Genomic DNA, 5,869 nt, shown 5'->3' with positions numbered 1-5,869 from the left:
TACCCCAGTGAGATATGGTCATAACACAATTTCTTCTCCTCTATTTCTCCATACTACTGGAATTTTTAATATACAAACACACATACCTAGTGTGTTTTTCAGGCTGCCAGGACCAGCGTCCAAACTGCATGGTGGTCTTATGGGATTCAGTACCATTAACTACTAGAGCACATGGCTGGCCAGAATTAGCATGTTAACCTATTTATTAACTGAAAGTCCAGGGTTATTTCAATGATAATAAAGCACTTTGGTGGAAAAAGGATGAATAATACTTTTTTTATCATTCAAAATAGGGTTATGTACATAATAGAATTATATAAAATTATATTCTTAGCTTCATAATGACTATTATGTCATAAAATTTAAAAGTACAATGAAATGTTCCTTTTATGATTTAAATTTCACTATTATTTTTTTTTGTTATTGCTTTATTTATTATAAAAATAATTAAATGATTAAAAAGACTGTCCGTGGGGCCATCAGGTGACACGGTGGCTGAGGCGCTGGACTCCCACATGGCTGATCACAGTTTGAGTCCCAGATCTGGCATCTTGCTTACTCACTTTTCCTCTCCCTCTCTCCATGTCTCTCTCTGGTTAAATCAAAAAATAATAATAATAGTAAATACAATTTTATAAATATTAAAAAGAAAATGAGCCAACTTAAAAAAAAGGACTGCATGTATGATCAGTGGTTCCTATTAAAGGTAAGGAGAATGAGATGAGTCTTGTGGTCATTAACAAGTAAAAAAAAAAAAATGCACATTAGGAACCAATTCAGGGATGAAAAGGGGTCCTGAACCAAGTAAAAGAAAATTATTTTTACTTATATCTCTTTACTTTTCCTCTTGTATCAATATGCGGTATTTACTTGGGGAAAGTACTGTAAAGAGTAAGTGTCCAAGTACTTACAGGGACTTTTTTTCCCTTTGGCAGTGCTTTTTGTTTTGATTAAAAGTCATGGCACATAAAATCAACGTTTGACTATTTAAAGCATACAGATATAGATTGGGTCATCAGAAAAGTCATGATGTATTTTTCCATGTTTTCCTATGCAAAAAATGTGTCATGACTTTTTCAATGACTCGTTTTTAATATATAAACAATATTTTGCAACTATTACCACTATATAACCCAGAATATTTTCAACACAAAAAGTCACTCCATTGTCATTACTCAGCCATTTCCCTTGAATTAGACCTAAGTAATCATTAATCTACTTTCCATCTGTTGTGTGATTTGTCTATTCTGGACATTTCACATGAATAGAATCACACTGTATGTAAACTTTAGTGTCAGGATTTCTTCTTTAGCATAATATTTTCAAGGTTTCTCTGTGTATTATAGTATAGCATGTATTAATACTCCTTAAACATTTTTTGCTAAATAATATAATATTCCACTCTCTCTCTATATATATTTACACACACACACACACACACACACACACACACACACATATATACACTGCTGATATTTACCATTTATCACTTCATAAATTTGGGGTTGCTTCCACTTTGTGGCTATTACACATGATGCTGCTATCAACATTTGTGAACAATTTTTGTATGAACATATGCTTTTAATTCCTAGGAGATTTTCTAGGTCATATTTCTGTATTTAACTTTTTGTCTGTCAGTTTTCCACAGTAAGTGTACCATTTTCCATTCCTACCAGCAATGTATAATGGTTTAAGTTTCTCTCCATCAACAGCACATACACACACACATGCACAAATACATAATATTCTGTTCTATATACATACATTTTAAGTAGCCATTATAGTGATTGTGATGTGGTATGTCCCTACGGTTTTTATTTTTATCTTCCTACTAACTAATAATCTTGAACATCTTTTTATTTGCTTATTGATTATTTATATATTTTCACTGGATAAATGTCCATTCTACTCGTGTGCCTTTGCTGAGCATTTGGCCTTTTTATCATTGAGTTGCAAGAGTTATTTTATATAAATTTAACCAAGGAAGTATAAGAATTATATCAAAAAATAAATAAAAAACAAACAAAAAAACTACAACAAATAATAGAGGTGGTAATGAGAAATCAATAGAAATGGTGTCTCTCTGGGAAAGTTGAATAAATGCCTACACTTCCAAATAAGTGAGCTGAGACGGACAAAGGGCAAGGAAAAGCAGCAAGAGCCTTTAGAGTACTTCATCTCTAGGTGGAAAAGTAAAGAGAGTTAATCACTTGAACTTGGTGAGCTCTAGAGCCCTTCCCCATTATGGTAAAAACAAGAGAGGAATTCTCCTCCGAAATTCTGAAATCCATATCCCACCTCAGACTCCAGCATTCCCACCTGCAGAAGAATAACAAATCTGGCCCAGAGCTCACACACATCTTAGAGAAGTATAGGGATTCATAACTGGAAAGAAAACAATGGAACTCCCACCCCAAATCCACCTAAAGCCCCAAGAGATTGGCACCATCTTCAAAGATGATTGGGTGAGGTTGGGGCTAGGAATTTAGATTATGAACTGGATCAGGCAACCTAGCATCTCACAGCCCTGAGAGGGGCAGAAGGTAAAACTCACAGAAGGCCCTTTGATCAGGTGAAATGGGGTATGCCCTTCCAATTACAGAAGGCTTTTTTTCTTTCTTTTGGAGATAAGCATGTAGTTTTTCTTTTTTAAAAAAAATTTTATTTCATTTTCTTTTATACATTCAATCACATTATTTAGCATAAGAAGTGAATATTCCTACTTGTGAACATTTCACCCTTGTCTAGTTGATAAAACTATAAAATTATCTTCAACAGATAATACCACATATCTTTGTCCCATTAATGCTTTGCCTCTCTATTTTCCTTTTAAATGTCCTTCCTCAGATTCTAGTCTTTCACACACACTGTATCAGGTATTAGCATCCATTTACTGTGTTTCTATATCCTTTAGTCAATCAGTTTCTGTCATAGAGTGCAGATACTTGGCATTTATCAAGTGGGGACACACAAGGTCTCTCCTTCATAGCCTGGCTTGCTTCACTCAGCAGTAAATCTTCCATATTCTTCCACTTTCTGTCAAAAGCCATGGTCTTGTTTTTTGTGGCTGAATAGTATTCCATAGAGTATATGTACCACAGATTTTCAATCAAAAATCTATGGAGGCTGGAGGATTGCAGCATCAAGTCCATCTTACTTAAGCATTTTTACCCCTGTCCTGCTGGCCCCTCCCACAGAGAAACAAAAATCTCAGTACTTCCCTGCAACTCCCACCAGAACATGATGCCCAAGAGCACCTCCCCCCTTCCCTGCCCCCACCTTGTTTCCCCTGACTGAAAGCTGAGCAGGCCTGCACTCACTCAGCTGTCCCTAGTTGTATGGAGCAGCTAACTACCACAGCTAAGCCACCTACAGTGCAGCTTTTCTGGACCTTCCCAAATTGTATGCGTGGGCAAAGAAAATGGGAGTTTCACATGATAGAGGAGGGCACCAGAGATCCCCACTCTTGGTAATGGGAGAGAAGACAGGGCACTCCCCAGAATAGTCCTGATCCAGATACAGGATCCAGCCACCTGTCTATTAGCATGAGTCTGTTCAAATGTGATCAGCCTCTGTAAATCCCTGGGCTTTATAGGTTTCCAAGGTCAGTTAATGTTTTGTATTTTGTTATGTCCTGTTTTGTATTGCTTTGAAGAAGCAGTGTGCATTCACTAGAGAGAGAGAGAGAGAGAGAGAGAAATCAAGATACAGAGGGAAAGGGAGAAAGCATACCTCTTGAGGGGCCTGGTCACCCTGCAATCCTTCTCTATTTTTCCATCTAATTGGAATTTTGGGCAATCATATATATTTACCCTGTGTGTTTCTGAAGCTGTTGGGATTGAGACTCAAACTGTGTGGTTGACCATGTGAGATCTCACTCCTTTAACCACTAGGCCACAGGGCCAACTCTCAGTTAGAAATGTTGAGTACCCTATACTACCCAGGTGTAACCCAATAACTAAAAGATTGTTTTTAAGAAATGACGGTTTACATCATTGGAAAGTTTCAAGTGCAAACCTTGTAGACTCTGTCATCTTTTATGATATAAATACTCCCACCATCAGGGCCACCAGGTGGAGTGGTGGTTAAGGGTGCTGGATTCCCACATGACTGACTGTGGTTCTAGTCCTGGAACTGGTGGCTTGCTTTCTCATTTTCTCTTTGTCTCTCTCTCTCTTTGTTTCTCTCTCTCTCACTGTCCCTCTATGGTCAAATTAAAATAAATAAATAAATATAAATAAAGTTATTCTTTTAAAATAAATGAATAAATACTCCCATGATCACAGATTTGAAGTAACCAATGTGACCTCACTTAGCTTGAAATGGAGAAGATTCATGCACAGTCAGCTCCTGGGAAGTAGAATAAGCTGACTCAGCACACCACTGCTAAGGACATCATTTATCTTTCTCAAAGCAGACAAAGATCTTGTAGTCACAGAGTGAGGAATGTGAGGAATGTGAGACAGTAAATAATTAACATAATTGATAAGTAAATTACATAATGATCTATAAATTAGTAAGTACTTTGGAAATGAAGAGAAAGTGGAAAAATCTTAGAAGTAAGGAGCTATTATAATTCTAAATAGTATTACTGGTACAAGCCTTACTGAAGAGACATTTGTGCAGACTCCTGAGAAGGTTAGGATGTTTGCTATGCAGATAGCTGGGAGGGGAGGACTTCAGGTTCAAGAAACTTTTAATGGGACTTTTTTCCTGAGAACCACTGAGTAGGTTGGGCTCACCTTGGACCAAATGAGGGCCCTGAGAGCTTCCTCTAATTCACAGGATAAAACACCACAGCAGAACTCTCGGAGCCAGCAATGGCTAAACCCCAGCTGGTTGTAGCTCTTGTGTTAATATCTAAGCTGCTAGTGAATGCCCCTGAATTTTACCCATCAAGTTATTTTTCTAATTATACAGAATCCTAGTAGGATGGTTGTGAAGATCATTTCACCTTATTAGGCTATGTTCAGGATTTTTAAATCATCTTGCAGAGCTGCCTGGAAGGTTTGAAACTGAAATTGAACAGAGACCTTGAATGGCTAGGTTATAATAAATGATGCATTCCAAGAACTTGTGTCATGTCTACCCCAAATTTCTTTTTCATGAGAGCTCACATGTGTAATACCTGTCCCATCATCTGACAGTCCACAGACTGGCAACTTTCTCCAATTGCTACTTCAAAGATGTTGGACTGAATATGAAACTAAAGATTAAGCTGCAAAAAGGTATGAAGCGACCCATGAACAATTTCATGCATTTGTGCTCTTTCTCAGAGAACTTCATCACAAACTGCAGATCAAGGGAACAAATGGGACAGGTTACAAGAGGAGATATTCTTCAAGTTGGTCTTCTAGAGTTGCTGAATGGCCTCTTTTCTAATCAAATGGATAACAACTTAATTCACACAGTGCAATTATGGAGGTTGACAGGGTCAGTTTTAAGATGCTTTAAAGAGAAAAAGAAAGACTAATATAGAAGAAAGTATACAGATAATTGAGAATGCCGTTTCAGATGCAAACTTCAACAGAGATGTAAAACAGATGCTTTCAAAGCTTGTAGATCTCCAGTGGAGTAACTGGGGTAGAGTGCTTGCGACTTCAACACAGAGAAGCAACACCTGAAAATGATCCTAACTTCTTTATGAATGAACCAACATTTTATACAACTGACGGTGCTCCTTTCACTGCATCTGATACAGATTAACAAGAGAAATATCAAGAATTACTTGAAAGAAAAGATTATTTTTTCAGATTATGAAGAAAATTGAACAGGTCTCGTAGGTCCCGGTGATCTATACTTGAGTGATATTGAAGATAAGGTGGATTCAGACATAGAAGCAACTTATGAAAAGTTTTGATTGGAATAA

At 37.1% G+C, this 5,869-nt stretch overlaps 1 pseudogene; it reads left to right on the top strand.

Annotated features, from left to right (window-relative positions):
- Nucleotides 1-4,752: 4,752 nt before the first annotated feature.
- On the top strand, nt 4,753-5,869 carry LOC102479140 (polyadenylate-binding protein-interacting protein 1 pseudogene; annotated as a pseudogene).

The sequence above is a fragment of the Tupaia chinensis genome, unplaced genomic scaffold (genome assembly GCF_000334495.1).
Source record: "Tupaia chinensis unplaced genomic scaffold, TupChi_1.0 Scaffold143422_1, whole genome shotgun sequence".
In the NCBI taxonomy this organism is placed as follows: Eukaryota; Metazoa; Chordata; class Mammalia; order Scandentia; family Tupaiidae; genus Tupaia; species Tupaia belangeri.
Note: the sequence above shows the minus strand (reverse complement) of the source record. Positions and strands in the feature narration are given on the sequence as shown.